The sequence below is a fragment of the Vulpes vulpes genome, chromosome 13, assembly GCF_048418805.1.
Source record: "Vulpes vulpes isolate BD-2025 chromosome 13, VulVul3, whole genome shotgun sequence".
Taxonomy (NCBI): Eukaryota; Metazoa; Chordata; class Mammalia; order Carnivora; family Canidae; genus Vulpes; species Vulpes vulpes.
This window is the reverse complement of record NC_132792.1, coordinates 76,878,816-76,904,209: the sequence shown is the minus strand read 5'-3', so window position 1 is coordinate 76,904,209 and position 25,394 is coordinate 76,878,816. Positions and strand designations below refer to the sequence as shown.

Below are 25,394 nucleotides of genomic sequence, written 5' to 3'. Positions count from 1 at the left end.
TTTATTGTTATACCAGGCTTAACTAGAAAAGATTTTCAGTATTTGATATGGGAATTTAAAAAGTAAGTAAAACACTCATAATTATTTTGAAGCTTTGGTGAACTAAAAAACCATCTGCTTATATTTGTTTAACTGGACTCTTTCAGCAGTTTTATTTGATAGTCTTGTGTTTCCACGATACTTTCACATATGTGCTCTTATTCTGCCCTCAAATGTATTATATACAACTGGTCTTACTAATTCCATCACATATGAAAGGGTAGCACAGTTCAGAGGTCTAAATTAGCTTGATCAGGAATACCACTAGAGAGATAAAACAAGAAATTAAACCATGTTTTTCAGAATCCACCTGCAGCCTCCTCTACTACAGAAAAATAAACCCAATTACCTAAAATAGGCACTTAACTCAATAGACTTAAAACAATAAATCATCTGGGAGCTATTTTAATTCAGAACAGAATGTAGAAAATGCTGCATGTTTGACATTAATGCAGGACATATTGAACAATGCATTTTCTGGTTTCTCTAATAAAAGGAAAACATGCTCTTGAGCATTGCATTTAATTTTTGATGCAGTTTGTTCCAAGTCTTTTGAGAAAAATTTACTAATCCTTAGGGTTGGAACAAATGTTTCTAGATAATCCTGACTTGAGCCTTATAGAATTGAATTCAGTTTCTGACACATAGATTTTGCTACTGCAAATTGATTTTCAATTATTACTGAATTTTTTGTGTGAAAGAGATGATATAAACAATATCTATTATAATGGTAACTGGTAACATTTTGTTGACTTCTGAGATGAAATACAACGGGAAAATGCTATTGCTTTCGAACAATCACCTCTTTCCAAGATGAAAACATCAACGTTTTCTTAGAGTCGTGGGATTGCTCAAGATTTGCACTAGCAGGTAGCCTGGGTGCCTCAGTGGTTTAGCACAGCCTTCAGTCCAGGATGTGATCCTGGAGACCGAGGATCGAGTCCCATGTCAGGCTCTTGCAGGGAGCCTGCTTCTCCCTCTGCCTGTGTCTCTGCTTCTCTCTCTCTCTCTCTCTCTCTCTCTCTCCCTGTGTCTTCCATGAATAAATAAATAAAATCTTAAAAAAAAAAAAGATTTGCACTAGCCATTTCAGAGGCTCTGACATGCTTTTCCCTTTTGTGCTTTGATTTTTGTATTACCAACTACAATGATTCATGGTGAATTCATGATGAATGAAATGTAAACAAAATAATATGTTATTAAATTTCTTTGAATAACAGCATCTGTAGTTTGCACTTCCTGAATGTACATGGACTTTTCCTTAGTAACAAATATGTGTAGTTTGTAATTACTTGGTAATATATCTGATGCATTTTGAAGTTGACTTCATATTTACATGTATTTTTTTTTATATTCACAAGAAGCTCTTAAACAAGTAGGGTTACCTAGTGTATATCTCTGGGAGTGTACAACTTGAGCATGGGATGTGGGATGAAGAGTACTTTCCGTAAGAGTTTTGGAGAACAAATGGGAGCCAGCCCATTTGCTTCCCGGCAGAAGAATATGAGGCAAAGGGTCCCAGACAAAGGAGAGTCCAGGATGATGCAACCACCAATGGAAAGTAATACTAGTGCAAAAATAGGAATTTGCACTTGGAGAAAAAGACAATGACTATGGAATAGTAAAACTGAGGATAAGATGAAGTTATAAAGTCAAGGCTTACAGATATGTCATTAAGGACAATGGAGATTCTCCTGAGCAGTATCTTGTTCAGAAGACAAGAGAGATCCATGAAAGGACTGGAAAGTGAGAAGTTGCCTGATTAGACATTTGCATTTTTAAACAATTTGATGTTTGTAATTCAGAAAAATAACATAAGCATCAGGGGACAGGATAAATCAGGGTTTTTTTTTTTTTTTTTTTTTTTTTTTTTTTTTTTTTTTTTTTTTTTTTTTATGTGGGACACCATGTGATCAGTGTGTTTATGGACATTGAAGCACGGAATAATAACAGAATAAACCAAATAGAGACCAAGGGAGGTGGAAAGACTTAGAGGCTGTGTAGGTTTAGGAAGTAATAGGAGGGCATTTTAAAAGAACAAAATAGCTCACTGAATGTGGAAGACAGAAGTAAAGGAAGAAATCAGTTTCCTGGGTTAGAAGACTGGAGTATGACAGTACTATGGAAGGAGACAGGCTCTGTGGAAAGATGGGTGTGCTTGGGGTGGGCAAAGGCTAACTTCCAATTTCAACATGTTGATTTTGAAGACTATATAGAGGAAACATATGGTAGCATGTTGTATATGTTTGAATTCAAGAAAAACTGTAGCCTAGAGATGTAAAATCAGTGACTGATTCTTGACTGGATATGGCAAAATAGGCTCTGGACTTGAAAGCACTGGTATAGTGAGAAGAGAGTTCCCAAGGGGAATAGCATAGAGTGATTTGGGGAAAAAAAAAAAGTTGACTAAATATTTTGATGTAGAAGACCCTAAGTTACATCAAAAGAGAATATATTATTTTCAAAAAATGCAATTTGTTTCTCATTGTGCATTGATAAAGTATATATCTTAGCTAGACATTCAAATCCTCTATAATCTGGCCTCACTTGCTTTGTAAGAATGAAGTAAAGAGGACGAAACTCATGGAAGGAGGAGACAGAGGAATAAGAAGAGCAAGAGGGAGAGAAACAATGTTATGCGGTTGAATTCAGTGATTTGTGGAAATTACACACTGAGAGTTGGAGAGCTTGACTTGGCTATCCGTCACTTGGGAGGAAAAATAACTATTGGGAAGAAATACATTAGATGAGAGAATCTTCACCCTGGCTCTTGTCAGGGCAGTGCTGTGAACAGCCTTTGGGTGGGAAAGCAGTGCAACGAAGCCAGAGGGAAAATGAGACAGCACCAAGAGTTGACCCTGAAGTCAACGGATTGTTAACAACCACATAGTAGCTAATAGAACGTCATCGTCCATTATAGCATCTGTCCTCAGTACTCTAACGTTGTGTTTTATCCAGAGAGCTGGGATGTATAGGGGTATCTGAGGCAAATCTGTGAAGCCAAATCATCCTAGTGTGATCTCTATCTGCTGGGTTACCTGTTTATGATGACACAGCGCTCTGATTCTGCTCCTGCCATCTGACTACTCTGGGAATTCCACTGGGGAAATGTTCTAACCTCCTGACTTTGGTGGATGCCCCCTTTACTACCTAAGTGGAGCTTGAACACAGATCTTTTCTCTCAAACACCACTGCAAGGCACAGCCGAAATCATATTGAAACATTTAGGAAGACTACTAATGGCTTAAGGAAAGGAGAAAGAGGTTACACTTAGTGTAATCTGGCTGCTTTTGAGGATCATAGTTCCAGCCTCTTTCTCAAGGAGTTTTTAACTATCTGCTTCCAGATTCAACTGGCCGGATACCTAGGCCAGTTATTCTACCTCCCTTTTGATGAGACTCATTTCACCTGCAGCTATTGAGTCTCATATTTTCTAGTTTTGAATTTTGACAAGTATGTATATTATCATAATATCAACTATATCAATTGAAAAACAATTTCTCTTTTACTGTTGCTTCTGAGTATTCAAAAATATAATTTCTCAGAAATGCGGTTCTTCCTATTTTTACAAATATCCTATAGAAAAGAGTTAAGTATTAACAATTTATCCTCAGAGCTTTATTTAACTTTCAAAGTGTTGCTACTTATGTGCTCTTATAATAGCAGATTATTGCAGTTGTAGTTTAAAATTCAAAAGAGCAAACTGACAAGATTAAGACTTCAAAATTATCACTTATATTGAATTCTACCTTTTCAAGATGACTGTATCTTTACAATTGTATCCTTTATCAATACAAACTATTGAACTGAAAGATGTAAATTTGTGAGTTTGAGCTACCTTTTGTGTTTGCTTTTTTCCATTTTCTTCCCGCCCCCCCGCCCATTTTAATGTTCTCCTTGATCTCAGAGAACCTGATAGAAAAAGACTCTTCTTTGAGCTTTATATCACCATGGGCTGGCTGAATATGCTTGAAATGTGGTCACATTAAAATGTGGTCAAAAATTAACAGGAAATTACTTTTTGTTTTTCGTATACAAGTTTAAAATTGTTAAGGAGAATAAAATATTACTCTCCTGCTATTCAGACGCTTTACCGTGGTTGATGTGACATGATGAACAATTAGGAAGAACTTTGCACGTGAACACGTTCTGTTCCAGTATCAAGTTCACAGACCCTAGAACAGTACTGGGTTCTTAGTGGGCACTCAAATGTTTGGTGATGTGTAAATAGATATAGTCTTATGAAATATATAAACTTATACCAACAGTTAGAAATAGTATGCGTTTTGGCCATCTTAAAAAGTATGGCTATAAATCAGAGGATAAACTTTGTTCTTATGAATATTTCTCTAGCATTCTTGTCAAAGAATAAGTCATTCCTTATTTACAGGTTTTTGAATTTGCCTTAAGATTATTTCATGTGTGTCTGAAATTAAGAAAACAAAAAAACCCCAAACCCATAGAAACTAACCTTTTTTACTCCATAAGGAAAAAAACAAAGAAATACTTGAACTTTGAGTCAGGTGTTTTTAATAATTAGAACAGAACAGAGAGTTGCATTCTGCAGTGATGAACTTCACAAAAATAGCTTTGTTTTCTGAAAGGAGTACAGATGGCTTAATAATGCTGTATTTATTTAAGTGAAGTCAGTGTAATGTAAATATTTGTTTCCATTCCCAACCAGGGACTCTGATTCACTTTGCTCTAGCAAATTCTCTACTTGGAAAGGTAAACATTTTATATCACAGTGCAGTCAGTGATAGTAATGAGATATTAGAAAACTGTTGCATGTATAGAAAACATTTTGCAGCCTAGTGATTTATTCAAAGCAAAGACCAAGAAAAGCATGCTAGTCAAAATCATCCAAAAGTCCTTTTGTGTTGTATTGCTGATGTTTTTTCTCTTGTGTCTGATCTTTGTTCTCATCTCTAGATAGAGTCTTTTAAACTGGAAAATGTACAATTGACTTAGTATTGCCTAATTTAACTAAATGAAGTAATTAAACTTATATGATAGTTTTCATGCCCAGCCAGGCACACCTGTCCAGCTTGCACTGGCTTATTATCTTCCAGCCAGTCAGCAGGGTATGTCACCCATTTAATTAAGTCCTCTTTGAATGATTTCATTAACAGTTACACAAGTAACTCTTGCTATGCAGGTACTGTGCATGTTTGTTTGTTTGTTTGTTTGTTTTAAAAACTTTTATTTATTTATGATAGTCACAGATAGAGAGAGAGAGGCAGAGACGCAGGCGGAGGAAGAAGCAGGCTCCATGCACCGGGAGCCTGATGTGGGATTCGATCCCGGGTCTCCAGGATCGCGCCCAGGGCCAAAGGCAGGTGCCAAACCGCTGCGCCACCCAGAGATCCCTGTGCATGTTTGTTATATTTATGTCAAAATATTTATTTTTCCTTGGGTAATCCTAAATAACATTGCATTTTTAAATTTGGTTCCTGTTTGTTTGATGTTAGTATGTAGAAATCAAGTTGAATTTCATATTTTGACCTTGTATCCTGTAAGTTTACTAACCATTAGTAATAGATCTTTTGAGAAACTCTTTGGGATTTCCTATACAGACAGTTATGTAGTCTGCAAATAGAGACAGTTTTACTCCCCCCCCCCCCCATATTTAGACTGGCTAGAATTTAAACTATGTGAAAGAAAGAAAGAGAAAGAAAGAAAAAAGAAAGAAAGAAAAAGAAAGAAAGAAAGAAAGAAAGAAAGAAAGAAAGAAAGAAAGAAAGAAAGAAAGAAAAAGGAAGGAAGGAAGGAAGAAAGAAAGAAAGAAAGAAAGAAAGAAAGAAAGAAAGAAAGAAAAAGGAAGGAGGGAAGGAAGAAAGAAAGAAAGAAAGAAAGAAAGAAAGAAAGAAAGAAAGAAAGAAAAAGAAAAAAGAAAGAAAAGAAAGAAAGAGAGAAAGAAAGAAAGAAAAAGAAAGAAAGAAAAAGGAAGAAAGAAAGAAAGAAAGAAAGAAAGAAAGAAAGAAAGAGAAAGAAAGAAAGAAGAAAGAAAGAAAGAAAGAAAAAGGAAGGAGGGAAGGAAGAAAGAAAGAAAGAAAGAAAGAAAGAGAAAAAGGAAAGAAAAGAAAGAAAGAGAGAAAGAAAGAAAGAAAAAGAAAGAAAGAAAAAGGAAGGAAGGAAGAAAGAAAGAAAGAAAGAGAAAGAAAGAAGAAAGAAAGAAAGAAAGAAAGAAGAAAGAAAGAGAAAAAAGAAAGTAAAGAAAGAAAGAGAGAAAGAAAGAAAGAAAGAAAGAAAGAAAGAAAGAAAGAAAGAAAGAAAAAGGAAGGAAGGAAGGAAGGAAGGAAGGAAGGAAGGAAGGAAGGAAGAAAGAAAGAAAGAAAGAAGAAGAAAGAAAGAAAGAAAGAAAGAAAGAAAGAAAGAAAGAAAGAAAGAAAGAAAAAGGAAGGAGGGAAGGAAGAAAGAAAGAAAGAAAGAAAGAAAGAAAGAAAGAAAGAAAGAAAGAAAAAGAAAAAAGAAAGTAAAGAAAGAAAGAGAGAAAGAAAGAAAGAAAAAGGAAGGAAGAAAGAAAGAAAGAAAGAGAAAGAAAGAAAGAAAGAACAAACTGGTATCTTGAACGGAATTACTACAGCAGGCTTTATTGTCTTCTCAATATTAGGGGGAAACATTCTATCTTTTCACTATTAAGTCTGATGTTAGCTGTGGTTTGGAGGTTTTCTTATTTATTAAAAATTATTTATTTATCTTTTTACCTATTTATTTATGAGAGAGCACTAGTTGGTGGGGAGGGGCAGAGGGAAAGGGAGAAGCAGACTCCCTGCTAACAGGGAGCACCAATGCTGGGCTTGATCCCAGGGTCCTGGGGTCATGACCTGAGGTGAAGGCACAGGCTTAACCAACTGAGCCATCTAAGTGCCCCTGGGTTTTGTTATTGTTGTTGTAAATGAGTTTTTTTATTTGTTTTTTGAGAGTGGCTGTTGAATTTTATCGAATTATTCTTCATCTATTACTGTGAGTTTCCTTCTTTAAAACCAGCGGATAACACTGACTGACATTCAAATATTGAACTAGCCTTGTACACCTGGAACCATTGTTTGATTTGGTTTCCTAATTTATTTTTGAGGTTTCTTACCTCTAAGTATATAAGAGAAATATCCTTCTTTAGTATTCTTCTCTGTATGTGTTGTCCTCGTCTGCTTTGGGCATCACTTGATACTGGATTCATAAAATGAGTTGAAAAATGCTCCCTCCTCTTGTAGTTTTGGGGAAATGTTATATATAAAATGGTCTCAATTCCTCTTTAAATATTTGGCAAAAGTCTTCAGTAGCCATCTCAGCCTAGAGATTACTTTTCAGAAGATTTTAATACAAATGTAAATTATTTAATCGTATTAGACAATTTGTTTTATCTTTTTTTTTCTTTTCTTCCAAGTTTAATGGTCTGTTGTCCACAGGAAATGATTCCATTTCTCAGTTTGGTGAATTCAAAATGGAAAGTTTTTTTATGGTAGCCCCTTATGATCCTTTCAATGACTGCAGGAGCTTTTTTGATATTCTCTATTTCATTCCATACATTTGAAATGTGTATTTTCAGTGTTTTTATCTTTGTCACTCTTGATGAAGATTTTATGTTTTATTTTGTTTTTAAGAACCAGATTTTACCTTGCTAATTTTTACTAAAGGATGCATTGACCTACATTCTTATATTTATCTTCTTTTGGCTTACTTTGGATTTATTTTGCTCCTTTTCTAGTTTTTTGATGTGGGAACTTGGATTATTGATTTGAGGTATTCAGTCTTTCCTAACATAGGCATTTAAATGCTATAAATTTCGCTCTCAGAACTGCTTTGTGTGTATGCAATAACTTCTGAGGTTGTAGTTTCATTTTCATTAAATTTACTGTATTTTTAAATCTCCTTTGATACTTTCTCTTAGGACCAAGGAATATTTATAATTTTGTGCTTAATTTCTACATCGTTGAAGATTTTTCTCTTGTCATAAAATTTGTTAACGTTTGTTTCATGATCCAAAATACAATCTGTCTTAATGATTGTTCCACAGACACATGAAGAGAACATATATTCTAACTTTGCTAGGTGGAATGTTCTCTAAAATCCATTAGATCTTTTTAGTTGATGGTGTTGTTAATTTCTGTATCTTTGCTGATTTTTTAGCCAATATAAACTGTTGAGACTGGAGTGCTTAAGGCCTCAACTAAAACTGTAGGGTTGTCTATTTCTTCTTTCAAGATCTCTTGGCTTTTGCTTCATGTATTTTCAAGTATTATTTAAAAGACAAAAGTTAGGGTTGCTATATATTCATTCTTGGTCAATTAATGTTTTTTTATTAAAATAAGATTCATTTGTAAAAATAAATAAATAAATAAAGATTTATTTATTTAGGAGAGAGAGAGAGTGGGGAAGAGTAGAGGGAGAGAGAGAATCCCAAGCAGACTTCCCACTCAGCACAGAATCTGGGGTGGGACTCAATCCTACGACCCCTGAAATCATGACCTGAGGCAAAATCAAGGGTCCCTGCTTAACCAACTGAACCACCCAGGAGCTGCTTTTTCACTTAATGTTTTTATCATTATATAGTGTTGCTCTTTGTCCCTAGTAATTTCTTTGCCCTAAAAACTATTTCATCTGAAATTAATGTAGCTATTTCTGCTTAAAATAAAAAAAAGAGAGAGAGAGAGAGAGAGAGCAGCACAGGTAGTCCAGCAGTCAGCAGTTTGCACCACCTTCAGCCCAGGGTGTGATCCTGGAGACCCGGGGATCGAGGCCCTCAATGGGTTCCCTGCATGGAGCCTGCTTCTCCATCTGCCTGTGTCTCTGCCTCTCTCTGTGTGTGTCTCTCATGAATAAAATATTTATAAATAAATAAACAAATGAATAAATAATTTTTTATTATTATAAAATAATAAATCTTTTATTTATTTATTGATGACAGAGAAAGAGGCAGAGACATAGGCAGAGGGAGAAGCAGGCTCCCTGCAGGAAGCCTGATGTGGGACTCCATCCCCAGACATGGGATCATGCCCTGAGCCAAAGGCAGATGCTCAACCACTGAGCCACCCAAGCATCCCTATTCCTGCTTATTTTGCTTAATATTTAAATTTTATGCTTTCCCATTCTTTTAACATATATCATTATGTTTGAACTAAGTTTCTTTTGGAAAGGTTATAGTTCTGTTGGGATCTTTAATCCATCAAACGGTTTCTTTTAATTGGAATATTTTGATCATTTCCATTTAAATAAATGACGTTAGAGCAGAAGTCTGCCATTTTATTTGCTTTATTTTATTCTTCATGTTTCTCATTTCTGGTTTTTTTTTTTTTAATTTTATTTCCTCTGATTGGTTACTTGAACAGTTTTAGAATTCCATTTTGAGGGACGCCTGGGTGGCTTAATGGTTAAGTGCCTGCCTTCAGCCCAGGGCATCATCCTGGCATCCAGGATCTAGTCCCGCATTGGGCTCCCTGCATGGAGTCTGCTTCTCCCTCTGCCTATGTCTCTGCCCCTCTCTCTCTCTCTGTGTCTCTCATGAATAAGTAAATAAATAAAATCTTAAAAAACAAAAAAAGAATTCCATTTTGAGGGACACCTTGGTGTCTTAGTTGATTAAGCAGCCAACTTTTGGTTTAGGGTCAGGTGGTGATCTCAGGCTCCTGGGATTGGTCCCATATGGGGCTCCATGCTCAGTGGGGAGTTAGCTTGAGGATTCTCTCTTCCTCTTTCTCTGCCCTTCCCCCAGCACACGCATATGTTCTCTCACTCTCTTTCTCTAAAATAAATAAATAAATCATGAAAAATCCACTTTGATTCTATTTTGATTTATTTATGTATTTGACTACATTACTATTTAAATTTTCCTTGGTAGTTATTCTAGTATTATAATTTAGTTATGCAACTTATCACAGACTACTGGTATCAACATTTATCACTCTAAACAAAGTATCAAAACTTTATGGTTATCTTATAAAACTGAAAATCTATATTCATTAAACAACTTCTCATTCTCCCTATCCCCAGACTGCCTACTACCAGTCTACTCTCTGTCTCTGTGATTTTGACAATTCTAAATACCTCATATAAGTGAAATAATACTATATTTAAATTTTTGTGACAGATTTATTTCATTTAGCATAATGTCTTCAAGGTTCCTCAAAGCTGTAGCATATTCCAAAATTTTCTTCCTTTTTAAGGACAACTAAAATTTTATTTTATATATATATATATATATATATATATATATATATATATCACATTTTTTATACCCATTCATCTATTGGTGGACACTTAGATTTCCTCCATGTTTTAGCAATTCTGAATAATAGTGCTATGAACATGGATGTACAAATACATCTTGAAGATTCTTCTTTCCTAGTTTTTTTTTTATGTATCTCTAGAAGTGGAATTTCTGGGATGGTAATTTTATCTGTATTATCTGTATTATTTGAAGAATCACCAGACCATTTTCCACAGCATCTATACCACTTTACATTCATACCAACAATGTACAGATAGTCCAGCTGTTTCACATCCTCACTGTTATTTTCAGTTTTATTCATTGTTATTTTTTAATACCAGTCATCCTGACAGGTGTGAGGTTGTATCTTATTGAAGTTTTGATTTGCATTTCCCTGGTTAGTGATGTTGAATATCTTTTCATGGCCATATTGTTCATTTGTGTATCTTCTTGGAAGAAATATGTTTTAAGTGTCTTTGCCCATTTTTCAATCAGGTTATTTTGTTTTGTTTTGTTTTTTAGTTCTCTGTGTATTCTGGATATTAATCCCTTATCAGAAACATGGTTTGCAAATATTTTTCTTTCATTTTATGGGTAATCTTTTTACTCTCTCAATAGTGTCATTTGATGAACAAATTATTTTTAATTTTAATAAAGTCCAATCTGCCTACTTTTTTTTCTTTTGACTATGCATTGGGAATCATATCCAAGGAATCATTGCAAAATCCAGAGTTGGGAACTCTTGCCTTATGTCTTCTTCTAAGAATTTTGTACATTTTAGGTCTTCCATTTGAGTATTTGATCAATTTTGAGTTTTTTTTTTTTTATTGTATTAGGAAAGGGTCTGAATTCACGCTTTTGCATGTGAATATCTAATGTTTTCAACATCATTTGTTGTCAGGCTGTTTCCCCATTGAATAATTTTGTCACTTTGTCAAAAATCATTTGGCCATGCATGTGAGACTTTCTTGCTGGTCTTCCTATTCCACTCCATCGATCTATCTATCTATCTGACTTTCTGCAAGTACTACACAGATTGTTTTTATTACTGAAATTTTCTAGTAAATATTAAAATAAAGACCTGTGTGAGTCTTTTAGCTTTTTTTTTTCAAGTTTTTTTTTTTCTTTACTAGTTGGGAAACCTTCAGATTCTATATAAATATTGGATGTAATTTTTTGTTTTTGCCAAAAAATTCCATTGGGTATTTTGATAGGGATTTCATTGAAGCTTTAGGTGATGATGAGTATTATAGACATCAATATTAAGTCCTCCAATTCATGAATATGGGATGAGTGTCTGTGTATTTATATTATTTATCCTAAATTTCTTTCAACAATGTTTTGTAGGGTTCATCATACAAGCCTTTAATTTCATGATTAAGTTAATTTGCAAGTATTTTATCCTTTTTGGTGTTATTGTAAATGGAATTGCTCTTGTAATTTCCTATTCAGATTGTTCATTGTTAGTGTATAGAAATGCAGGGATCCCTGGGTGGCGCAGCGGTTTGGCACCTGCCTTTGGCCCAGGGCGCGATCCTGGAGACCCGGGATCGAATCCCACATCAGGCTCCTGGTGCATAGAGCCTGCTTCTCCCTCTGCCTGTGTCTCTGCCTCTCTCTCTTTCTCTCTGTATGACTATCATAAATAAATAAAATAAAAAAAAATTAGAAATGCAACTTATTTTTGTCTTTTTCTTTTGTATCTTGCTAATTTACTAACTTGATTTATTAGTTTTAACAATATTTTTGCATGTGGAAACTTTAGGGTTTTTACATATAAGATCATATAATCTGCAAATGGAATTAATTTTACTTCTTCCTTTCCAATTTTAGACACCTTTATTTCTTTTACTTACCTAATTTCTCTGGCTGGAACATTCAAGACTACATTGAATAGAATTGGTGAAAGCAGACATCCTTGCCTCCTTCCTGGTCTTACAGGAAAAACTTTCAGTCTTCCAACACTAAGTATTAATTTTGTTATGGGAATATGTAGATTTTATTTTATTGAGACATTGTTCATCTATTTGAGCTTGCTGAGTAGTTCTATCAAGAAAAAAGTGTTGAATCTTGTTGAATGTTTGTTCTGTACCAGTTGAGATGATCATGTGGTTCTTACCCCCTTTATTTTGATAACATAATATATTACATCAACTGATTTTATTTTAAGATTTTATTTATTTATTTGAGAGAGAGAGAGAGAGAGCGCACAAGCAGGGGGAGTAGCAGGCAGATGGAGAGGGAGAAGCAGGCCTCCTGCTGAGCAGGGAGCCTGATGTGAGACTTGATTCTAGGACCCTGGGATCATGACCTGAGCCGAAGGCAGGTGCTTAACCAACCGAAGCCACCCAGGCGCCCACATCAACTGATTTTTACATGTTAGGCCATCTTTGCATTCCACCAATAATCTCCACTTGGTCATGGTGTAAAATCTGCTGATTTTACATGCTGCTGAATTTGGTTTGGCAAAATTTTGTTGAGGATTTTTAACTAATTGTTCCTAAGTGATATTGATCTATAGTTTTTTTAAAAGATTTATTTATTTATTCATGCAAGACAGAGAGAGGCAGAGACACAGGCAAAGGGAGAAGCAGGCTCCCTGTGGGGAGCTCGATGGGGGACTAAACCCCAGGACCCTAGGATCACACCCTGAGCCGAAGGCAGATGCTCAACCAATGAGCCACCCAGGCATCCCTGATCTGTAGTTTTTGTAGTGTTTTTATCTGGCTTTGGTACCAGGGTGATGGTTGCTCATACAATGAATTACAAAGTGTTCATTTCTCTTCAATTTTTTGGAAAAGTTTATGGATTGCTATTAGTTCTTACGTTTAATGTTTGGTAGAATTCACCAGCGAGGCCTAGGTGATCTCTCTTTGTAGCTCGACTTTGCATTTCCCTAATGATTAGTGAGATTAAATATCTTTCCAGGTGCATTTTGACCATCTGTATGTCTTTTTTGGAAGAATGTCTATGAACCACTTTTTTCCCTCTAATTTTTTTTTTTTTTTTTTTTTTTTTGCTTTTGAGTTGTGTGAGTTCTTTATGTATTTTGGATACTAGGCCCTTATCAGATACATGATTTCCAAAATTTTTCTCCCATTCAATAGGCTGTCTTTCATTTTGTTGACCATTTCCTTTGCTGCAAATAGCTTTTTAGTTTGATTATAGTCCCACTTATTTTTTTTTTTGCTTTTTATTTTATTTATTTTATTTTATTTTTTTAAGATTTTATTTATTTATTAATGAGAGACAGAGAGAAAGAGAGAGAGAGAGGCAGAGACACAGGCAGAGGGAGATGCAGGCTCCATGCAGGGAGCCTGACATGGGACTCTATCCGAGGTCTCCAGGATCACGCCCTGGGCTGAAGGTGGCACTAAACTGCTGGGCCACTGGGGCTGCCCTTGCTTTTGATTTTAATGTTACATTAATAAAATCATCACCAACATCTATGTCAAAGAGCTTACTGCTTACTTTTTCTTATAGAATTTTTATGGTTACAAATCTTCTTGGCTTCCTTGTCATAAAATAGTTGACTGTATATGTGTGGGTTTATTTCTGAGTTTTTTATTCCGTTCTATTGATATCTTTTTTATAACTGAGCCATACAGTTTTTAAATACTGTAGCTACTTAATACAGTTTGAAATCAGGGAGTGTGATGATTTTAGGTTCTATATTTCCTAGTGATTTGGTCTTAGTTTTTTGTTTCTAGGAATTTGTCCATTTCATCTGGACTATTCAATATTTTGACATATAATTCTTTATAGTACTCTCAATCTTTTTTAGTTCTATTGATTTGGCCATAATATCTCCACTTTAATTTATGAATTTATGAATTTGGGTCTTCTTTCAATTTCTTTTCTTTTCTTTTCTATTTTTTTTGTACCTGTAGCTAAAAATAGTAAAATTTTGTCAATTCTCTTGATCTTTTCAAATAATTTTTGGTTTCATTGATTTTCTCTATTGTTTTTCTAATATCTATTTTTTAGAAGATTTTATTTATTTATTTTGGGGGAGATAGAGGGAGAGAATCTCAAGTAGACTCACCACTGAACATTAGGCCTGACTTGGGAGCCCAATATTACAACCCTGAGCTCATGACCTGAGCTAAAATCAAGAGTTGGCTCTCCTAATCAACTGAGTACCCAGATGTCCCTCTAATATCTATTTTGATTTCTCTGGCATAATCTTTATTACTTCCTTCTCTCTTCCAGCTTTGGGCTTATTTTGCCATCTTCCCTCCATGTCCTTAAGTTGTCAAGTTAGGCTGTTGATTTGAGATCATTCTTGTTTTTAATGTAAGAGTTTCCATCTATTGATTTCCTCCTTAGCATTACTTTTTCTGCGTCCCATGTTTTGGTGGGTTGTGTTTTGTTTTCAGTTAACTCTATGTATTTCCTAATATCTCTTGTGATTTTTTTGAACTATAACTTGTTAAAGATGTGTTGTTTACTTTCTGTACTTTTTTTGGTCTGATTTTCTATCCATTATTCAGAGTGGAGCAGGGAAGTCCGCAACTATTATATACCTGTGTACATCTCCCTTCTGTCAGTTTTTGCTTTATATATTTTGATAATCTGTTGCTAGATGCACAAATATTTATAATTATTTTATCTTCTTCATATATTACACATTTTATTAGTATACATTGTGACTCTCTGTCTCTTCTAAACATTTTTGATTTAAAGTCTATTTTACCTGATAATTGTATAGCCACCATTGCACTTGTTTGGTTACTATTTGCATGGAATAAATTTTTCCATTTAATTTCTTTGTGTCTTTTCATACAAGATGAATATCTGGTAGATAGCACATAGTAGAATTATAAGATTTATCCACTCTGCCAATCTCTGCCTTTTGTTTTTAGAGTTAAATTCACTTATACTTAAAGTAATCACTGATAAGTGACTTAATTCTGTCATTTTTCTATTTATTTTCTTTACCTCTTACAGGTTTTTGTTCTTTATTTACTACCTTCTTTTCTATTTAGTTGATACTTTGTAGTGAAATGTTTAAATTCTCATTTCCTTTTATGTATATTCTATTGCTAATTTATTCATGGTTACTATGGGGATCACATTTAACATTCTAAAATTATAACACTCTAATTTAAATTTATATTAACCTAACTTTAATAATATACAAAAATCCTGCTTCCTTACACTTCTATCTATATTGTTTTTGGATGTTGATGTCACAAAATTACATCTTTATAAATTCTATGCCCCCAAACATGAACTAATAATTCTTTTAAATGTATTAGTCTCTTAAACTAGGTCGAAAACCAAATGTGGAGTTATTAACCAAACTTATAATAATACTAGCTTTAGACTAATAATTAAAAAATATATTAATCTCTTAAATTATGTAGAAGACAAAAGGTTGGGATGCCTGTGTGACTCAGTCAGTTATATGTCTTCTTTCAATGAAGGTCATGATCTTTGGCTCCTGTGATTGACTGTCGTGGCAGGCTCCCTGCTCAGTAGGGAGTCTGTTACTCTCTCTCCCTTTGCCCCTCTCCTCCTACTTGTGTTCTCTCTTTCTCTCTCAAATAAACTTTTTTTTTAAGGTAGCATTATAGTTACAATAATACTATCTTTTTTTAAGTTGCCAATGTATTACCTTTCTTGAGAAGTGTTTTTTTTTTTAAGATTTTATTTATTTATTAATGAGAGGCAGAGAGAGAGAGAGAGAGAGAGAGAGAGGCAGAGACTCAGGCAGAGGGAGAAGCAGGCTCCATGCAGGGAGCCCGACGTGGGACTCTATCCTGGGTCTCCAGGATAGAGCCCTGGGCTGATGGTGGCGCTAAACCTCTGAGCCCCCCAGGCTGCCTGAGAATTGCTTTTATAACTCCAAATTACTATGGAATATTCTTTCATTTCACCCAGCAGGACTCACTTGAGCATTGTTTGTAGGGCTGGTTTAGTCTAATGAAGTCTCTTAGCTTTTGTTTTATAAAAATGTTCTAATATCCCCCTCACTGTTGAAGGGAAGTTTTGCCAGATATAGGTATCTTGGTTGACTGTTTTGTTTTGTTTTCCAGTTGCACTTTGAATATATTGCCTAGTGCTTTCTGACCTCCACAGTTTCTGATGAGATAACTGCTGATAATCTTATTGAGGGTCAATTGTTTATTAAGTACCAATTTTCTCTTGCTGCATTCAAGATTTTCTCTTTGTCTTTGTCTTTTATTAATTTAACTAAAATTGGCTTGGCGTGGGTCTCTTTATGTTCATTTAGTTTGGAGTTCTTTGAGCTTTTTTGATGGATGTATTAATGTTCATGAAACTTAAGATATTTCAGCAATTATTTCTTCCAAAGTTCTTTTTGCCTCTTTCTCTTTGTTTCTGCCTTTTGGAACTTCTACCATGTGCATGCCTGTTTTCTAGATCATGTCCCATAAGCCCCTTAGGCTCCATTTACCTTCCTTCAACATTTTTATTTTTTAATTTCTGCACCTTGGACTTAATACTTTCCATTGCCTTTTCTTTTTAAGCTTTCTCTTTATTAATATTTTCCTTTTTTTATACATCAACTCCCTGAATGTGTATATGGTTGACTGTGAGTCAGATTAGCACATTTGGTGACTTCTCAAATGTCGAGGGGCTCAGATAGAACAATTAGTTCCACCTCTGAGTGAGCCCTCATTGTTTAGTAGGCTCTTCTGGGCTTGTTTTTGTCACTGGAAAAGTTCTGAAAGAACGTGGAAATATGAAGAGCTTCTTGAGCCCTGGTTCCAGTACTAGCACATATTTCCTTCCCATGGAACCACTGATCAAGCCCAACATAGACTTAAGTGATAAGGAACTAGACATTCTTACTGGGAGAGTCTGTGGGCCAGTTGCAAAGGGTTTGAGACCAGAAAGAGTTAAGAATTATAACCCTTTTTACAATCTCTGTCATGGTTTTGAAAGATGTAATTTTTTTCCCTGTCCCTATTATCCTAAGCTGACTGGACAAATCAACTCATTGCCTTGGCACAGTGATATTATAAAGTGTATTTTAAAATGCAAGCCAAGAAAACATCACCGAGTCACTATTTTTTGATAAGTATTATGAAAGTAATTAAGTAAAATTATTTTGGCATTCCTTTTTAATTTTTTTTAATCTTGGCATTCTTGAAGCAAAACTCTAAAGTGTCATTAATAATATTCATAGTGTGGAATGCTTTCTACTAGCCTGCAACTTGAATGTAAATCCTGACTCCTATGTTTACAGCACACTGCAGTATGCATGTTTTTAACTACTGCTGGCAAGTTTAATTTGAGGTTGTCATTCTCTTACAACATACTTCATTTTATAACAAAAGACTCGTGTTTGGAGGACACAAAATGTCTTTTGTTAACTAACAGGGTGCTGGAGTGAGTTTGGGCAAGAAGAAAGCTTACTGCAGTTCTGTGGACATCAATTGCAGCAGAGTTTTTTTGTTTTATTTTGTTTTGTTTTGTTTTGTTTTGTTTTGTTTTGTTTTGTGTTTGTAACATCAAAGCTGATAGCATTTTTCAAATAGTGACAGATATTCCATTTTAAGAGCTCTGACTTGTGAAATTCTTATTGTTCATTAAATGGAAAAAAAAAAAAAGCTTCCTTTGAAAACACATCAAAATTTACTCTCCAATCAAATAATGATGCTTAGTCTTACAAGTCTATGAAGAAACCCTATGTTGAAACCCAACTAGTATTTGGTTAATGTCAGACCTCATTAAATAACATTTGCTTAAAATGTCTATATAGATGAATAATGTTGCAAAATACTTTAGATTTCACCTATTTAATTTTCTTTCTTTGATTTTTTAATATTTATGCCTGAATTTGTTTTCTTCAATGGTATTTGTGTTAACAGTGTTTTCAGTGAATAACATTTTATTTTATTTTATGAAAATCTAGCATAGGGCATACAGGTAATATATTCACGTCTATATTAAGTAACGTACCTTGAATGTATTTTTTAATGTCATGAGTATTCTCTTAAATTTCTCATTTAAAATATTTTCTATTGCATTCTTAAATCAAAAAATAGAGTTGGATTTCTGGTTCTAAAGAAACTGGAGTAGAGTAAGTTTTGTTTATTTCTTCCACTTAAGTAGCACTTAAGATGCTGGACATCATATATAAAACATGCACATTATAACCTAGAAAGGCAGATAGAAAGGTAGATCAGTCAGTGAATTTAGAACCTGAGGTTCCCCTCCATACCCACAGAAAGCAGGTGTGGAGCCTCCTGAGTGATGACAGCGCATTCTTCTCTAAGAAATTCTCCTACTCTTACACCTCAACAGGGACCTGTGCAACAAGGACAGGCCCCTCTTTTGTTTCATTTGTTTGTGTTTAATTGGAGAGGTTTTGGTGTATATTTATTATATCTGAAATAAAACCCATGGAATACATCTTATAGGAAAAAAGAAAGGCAGAAAATGGGATCAGGTTAAATAGTTCATGGAAAACATTTAAAGCAACAACAAAAACTTAAATTTTATGTACCTTGAGATACAATGTTAAGAATTGTACTGCAATTGGTATTATATTCACTTAATACATAATTCTCAGTCATCAAATTTATGAAATAAAAACTAACCCTAATCACACGTGTGCAAGGTTTCCCAAGACTGCGATCATGTGTTAACTGGGGTGTGTTCTGATCCCAGGCTCAAGGTCTTTTTCCAAATCCATATATAAGTCATTGCAGAATCCAGTTTTTTCTGTTTCTAAGATTGATTTCCCTATTTTTATGTTGCATGTCAGCCAGCAGTTGCTCTGAGCTCCTACTAGCAGCTTTCTGAAAGTCTTAGGTATATGGTCTTCCCCTAGCAAGGCGGCTTTACTTCTTCAAAGTCAGGAGGAAACTCCTCCCACTTTGAATCTCTGACCCTTTGTAGGACCTTTTCTCCCTTGGCCAAGTCTGGCTACCCAGTATAATCTCCCTCAGACTGGTTAACTCAAAGTTCGCTTATTTTGGAGTTTATGGCTAGAAAATTCCTTTGCTTTTGTCATCTAATGGAAACTCATCACAGAAGTGAAATATATCGTGGTCACGAGCTCAACTCATAATCATGGGATCATGGGGAAGGGATCATACATGGTCTAGGCCAGGGCATGGGAATCTAGGAGCCAGCCCAGAATTATTCCTACCATGTTTCAGAAGCTTATATCCTCATTTAAGGTTCTCAACATGGCTAAGGTTCAGATTTCTCTGTGGAACCTATAAAAAGTCATATATTCATATTCAGAAGCCTCTGTATAAATCTAAATCAGATTCAGAATGGGATGTATCTGTTGAATCAGGTTTGTATCTTTGACAAGCTATGTAAGCCATTTCTATGCAGCCAGCTGTATGCTTCTGGAACTTCTGATAACCACTGCTCTATTAAATATGATATTTCACCTGCCTATCATTTTAATAAAGTATTAGAACATTTTGAAAAGTATGATTGAGTTTGTGAGAGGACAAATAACATAAATGGGGTCATTAAAAAAATGAAGTGCCAAAGGCAGAAATATCATTCTAGCCTTTGCAATTAGCAATCTGTTGCCAGGCCTTGATGTATAGAGGCTAACCCCCTCTCCCTCAGTATAAAACTGAGTTAATAGCTATGTCTCATTAAAAATAATGGCATCAAATCAATAGGCTATTCCTCACAAGGAGTGCTTTTAAATATTATCAGTAATTTAAATGTGGAGTCTAATTCTAAAGGCTGTGGTATAGGCAGCTTATATCTAAATGCCAACTACTGGTAGATACAATTTTGGGCAGGTTACCAAATATGCCTTTGTGCTTTTTTTTATAAGCCAATTTTCCCAAAGTGTGTTCTGCATAACTCAATCTTATGAAATTAGCCATTTGGGAAATACTCATCATGTATTTTTCCTCTTGATAATTCACAAAGTTTTGAGTTACTCCTAGAAATTCACAAAGAAACATGTTTAAAAACGAATATGATATAAACATACATGGGGTGCATGTTTTCTTTGTGGATACAGTAAATAAATTTCAGTAGATAGATTATATTGCTTTAACTTTGTATACTCATAGGGACTTTTCATTTTTGCTTTCTGTATCCAGACTATTCTCCAGAATGTTGAGATTGCCAGAGAAGTGACCTCTGAAAAAGGAAAATATTGCTCTACCTAAATTCAAGTAAGACTATTACTTTTCAATGAGTCATTGTGAGTTAAATTGAGTGAATTTAATTTAAATCATTTACTTATGATTTAATGAAATTTAAATCATTAAATTAAATTAATGAAAAGTAATCATTTTTCTACATTTCTATTACAAATTATTTTCTTCAATATTAAACTTTATTAAAGCTTTTTGCTCTAGGACAGTACCAAAAAAAACCCATATTTTTAAAAAATTTCCTGGTGTGGGGAGGGGAGCAATACTCCAAAACACATGTCAACATTCAGTAGTTAGACTGCATTTGGACGTGTCCTTACACCATAAGTATTTAAACAATTGTATTAAATTTGTGTTGTTCCTTTAATGAACATCCTACAGAGGAAATAGCAATGAGTCTTTCCTATGGAAAGAGGAGCTATGACTCCTCATCAAGGAGAGAATTGATATCGTACGCTTCTGTGAACTATGTGGTCCTGGAGAAAGAGTAAATATGTGACTATACAAGGGAGGCCTTGGCAGTGTTTTAAAATACTTCACAACACTAGAACATAGGGAACTATCACATTCTCTGTTGTTTATTCAGAACAACGGATGATAAAGTGCAATGAAAATTAGTAAAGTACATCAAATAGCCTTCAGAAAGGGAGTTTGAATCAGCATAGGCAAAGCAGGTGCAAGATGAGTACAAGTCTCTGACTTAGGCACCAAGACAAATATTACCTTTGAAGGGATTCATACTCTATTTGCTAGGAATAGCAGAGCCTGGTCACCAAAGTTTAGGATCAAAGTCACGAAATCTATTTTCATAATAAATTTTCACAGTATTTTTGAGTTCTTAATTCTGTCATGCAAGGACTTACGAAACGGTTTTAGGGAGAATGATGAAACTCGTCATCTGTTAATTTTAAAGGAACATTAACGCTTAAAAGTGTGTTGTGTACATATTGTTATATTAAACTACACTTAAAGGTAATATGAAAATGGGAGGAATTCTTGAGTATATATCTGTGCTATGAAAATCATAGAGTTCTAGGACTAGACGCATCCATGCAGATGGCCTATTAATGGATTCCCCAGACAGGTTTCTTGAGGAGTATGGCAAGGTTCAGAACCACTTAGGATTATAAGCAACTAGATCTAAAGTTGTTCTGGTTACTCAGTATTCTAAATATTTAATCAATAAATATTGTTATTTAACAAATACTTTTTGTTATTTAACAAATGTTGTTATTTAACAATAAATATTTAGAATGGAAGCCACTTAGTGCTATGTTAATCATAGTAGCACTCAGCTAGAGATGGATTCTAATAGATCCATTATTCCTTCCTTATTGAATCCTGATCCCCAACCACCTGAATGCAGGTAGTTTTTGGCCTTATGCTAAAACACAAATAATTTTCATCATTGGAATAAACTTAGAAAATTCTAAAGCACATTTTCCAAGGAAGCAAAAATAACACATTCCAATGCATCACAAAATTATTATCCAAGGTTTTCAAGTGATTTTTCATCACTGGAGCATTTTTATAGTTACACCCTTTCTTCAATTAAAATATCAGAGAGAAGTCCAAAAGATAAAAGAGAGGGGTAAAAAAATGTGTTTGAAACAGGAGTGCATGTTCTAGGACTACTTGGCTTCTCTACCTGTGCCTTTTCTTACCTGTGCATCCATTCCTCATTCCCCAAAACCCTACACACCTGACAGACATTAATATTTCCTGGAAGCTATGATTCTTTGTCTTCTCAGTCCTTGATTTTGAAGCACATGTGAAATCATTAACTTAAACAGAGATAGAAAGTGAAACATAGAAGTGGAAATTACCAGAATTATGTATACTGTGCTAGTCAGAAATGGAAAAGTGATTGCTTTGCAAGAGAGATCATTTATTACCAGCTTAGGTTTCCCAGTGTCAGGTGTTGCCCGTGTGCTTTCACTTCACCATTGTACAAAGCTCATTCTACATGATTTCAAAGTATCCTACATGTAAATCCTGTCAGAAATCCAAGAGAAGTACATATTTATAAATGAAAACAGGGAGAAAGACAGTCATAAGAAGAATAATGGAAATTCATTTGAGGATAGCTATTCCCATCCTCAAAGCACCTCACAAAGAATAGTTAATATTTTATTTTAAAAACTATCTCCAGATGCATTCAAACGTGTCTTTACCTTCTTAGATATATATCTTTGCCTCCCATGTTTGTTTGTTTGTTTTAGTTTAACATACTCTATTGACAAACAACATGTCTGAATTGGTATTGCTTTTTTAAAAGATTTTATTTATTTATTTGAGAGAAAGAGAGAGAGAGCGGGAGAGCACAAGTGAGGAAGAGGGGCAGAGGGAGAGGAGAAACAGACTCCTCACTGAGCGGGGAGCCTGACATAGGGCTTGATCCCAGGACCCTGGGATCATGACCTGAGATGAAGGCAGACACCCAACTGACTAAGCCATCCAGGTGCCCCTGAATTGATATTGTTCTGAGAGGGGTTGAATAAAGAGGAGAAATACTAAACATGCTCAAATAACACATAGCCTACCCATGTTGCCTATTTTCTGATATTTTGTACATATGGTATATTTCAAAAACTACATGTCTCTGCACATACTGTTACTGAATTCCTTATAGGCTCTGATCTGGCCTGTAGAATTTTACTTGTGCCTCCTATGTTTTATTTATGCTATTTTTGTCCACATTTAAAGCTAAACTGCCTTAGAATGTTTGGATGGAAAATAGCCTCATGAGCAAGAGCAAACTGAATGTCCCCTGGGTGAGCAGCTGTCCCAGCTTGATCACCTGCCCCTACTTTGCTGGCTACTCTCTCTACTTGGCTAGAGGAATTTTCCTAAGCTTTCTTCTTATTGGCAGAATACGATTACTATAATATAAACACTCAATACTTGAATAAAGTGTTTATAATAGAAACACTTAATTTTATGCTCTTACTGCTCCTCTGAACTTTCAGGATGTTTGAGTCATCTGATATTGTACTTTGATTGGTGTTCCTGTGGTCTGTTCCTTTGTGTTACACACTGCATCTGCTACTAGGATGCAACTTCTATTGGCCCATTTTCCACCAGGATTGTTATTCAAATTCCCAGTCCTTTCAGGACATTTGTGGGTTTTGTCATTGGCTTCAATGGTAAAACGTCTCTATTTTTGGTTTTGCTGGCTCTATTGTCTGTCCTGTGTAAAGCGACACAATTATCAAAAGCAAAGAAGCTTAGCCGTGAGCACGGAACTTGCTTCATATTCTAGGCAACCTAATGTTTTTTGACTGAGCCCCATTCCCCATCTAACCTGAAATTTGACTGAATAAGTTGCCTGTGGGAGGTGTAGCTCCTGGCCATGGTACGAAGAAGGGTGCAAAGAGCAATGTTTTTCCCTGCTGACTTGTGTTTTAGTTTTTGCTTATTTTCTGTTTTCATGAGAGTTTGAGGAGAAAACTATAGTTTCTCTTCGTGACCCCAGGATCTACCATCATGCCAAGATGTATAGGGTTCCAATAAATATTTCAGAAAAATCAATAAATTGATGAAAATATTTTTGGAGTTGCATTCTGTGCATTTTATTTTTTAAAAAAAGATTTATATATTTATTTTAGAGTAAGAGATAGGGTATACATGAGCAGGGATAGAGGCAGAGGGAGAGAGAGAGAATCTCAAGCAGTCTCCCTACTGAGCGTGATGCCCAACACTGGCATGAGCTCATGATCCTGAGATCGATCTGTGCCATAACCAACAGTTGGCCACTTAACTTACTGAGCCACCCAGGCACTCCTGCATTCTGTGCATTTTAGACATTTGCCCATAGTTGAGAAAATCTGGCTAATACACACACACACACACACACACACACACACATTTACTGATAGCTCTCCTTTCCATTTCCCAGTCAGAGTAAATTTTGGCAGCTCTTTGTATTGCTTTCCTTTATGGACATATTAATGTAGATCGCTTTAGTCTTGATAAATCCATTCCAGTTTCCTCTATTCTGGAAAATTGACTGAAGAGAAGACTGGATAATTCTGGCTGGATGAAAACTATTGGCAGCCTCTCAGGGCTCAAAGTATATTCTTTATTCATATAGTCATGTATCTGTGTCCTGGCTGTGAAGAAGATTCACAAGAAAATCTTTAGGTTACCATCATATACCTTTGGTGAAAAGGAAACAAAAACAAATAGTTCTAAAGAAATCTCATAAATATTATTTGCTTTAAATTTTGGGCAATGTACCATAGCTACAGAGAGGAATTGGAGAAATTCCTGGAGTATGGCAACTGAGATGATGGAAGTGTACAATGTCCTCATGAGAGAATGGACCTAGTTCATATGCTGTCCACATCTTCTCAGTCCTGCCCAGTTTTTCAACTTCAGTCACTTTCCTTGCTTTGTGGCTGGAATATTCCCAGTCATCACTTACACCATTCCCATGGATATAAAGCCTCTGTTGCAGTCAGTGACTTATTTCCTGCCATCCCCGACAGTCTCTTCTACTGCTATACAAAGTGCCTGTCTTTAGCATAACCTCTATTTTTCCCAGAGAGGAGAAAGTACAATACCTAGAGGACTTGATCCAACCCAACTGGACCCATGGAGTCTCTGATTCCCCAGAGTCTGCTCAAAGATACTGGTTGTGCTAAGAAGTAGAAGGGATTACAAGTTCACTAGGCAAATATGTACCAATGAAGCAGGATCAGGGATGACTTTGTGGGAGAGAGAAATATGCACTCTGAGGGGGCCCTGCACACAGAGAAGCCCCACATTTAATTTTATTTCCATTAAGTTTCACTGTGTGCTAAAGTCATATTTTTTTTCAATGACAGAGTGTCATGTATCTATTATTAGAGTATCATGCAGAGGAGTTTCACCATCCAAAAGTAGTCCCTGTGCTTGGCCTGTTTAGCCCTCTTCCTTCCATTCTAAATTCCTGGGAACTTTTTGTTTTGTTTTGTTTTGTTTTGTTTTGTTTTGTTTTGTTTTTAATCATCTGTAGAGTTTTGCCTTTTCCCAAATGTTATGTAACAGGA

General features: G+C 35.1%; 1 protein-coding gene across 11 annotated transcripts in view; it reads left to right on the top strand.

The window, feature by feature from the left end:
• SNTG1 (syntrophin gamma 1) overlaps positions 1-25,394 on the top strand; it is a 794,914-nt gene that overhangs the window by 262,417 nt on the left and 507,103 nt on the right. For 6 of the 11 annotated variants that reach the window (XR_011996669.1, XM_026011143.2, XM_072734769.1 and 3 more), the window contains exon 2: positions 20,305-20,379. The exons of the other annotated variants lie outside the window; for them this stretch is intronic. The gene's annotated coding sequence lies outside the window, so the exon portion shown is untranslated. The remainder of the gene's footprint in view (positions 1-20,304; positions 20,380-25,394) is intronic. 11 annotated transcript variants of the gene reach the window in all.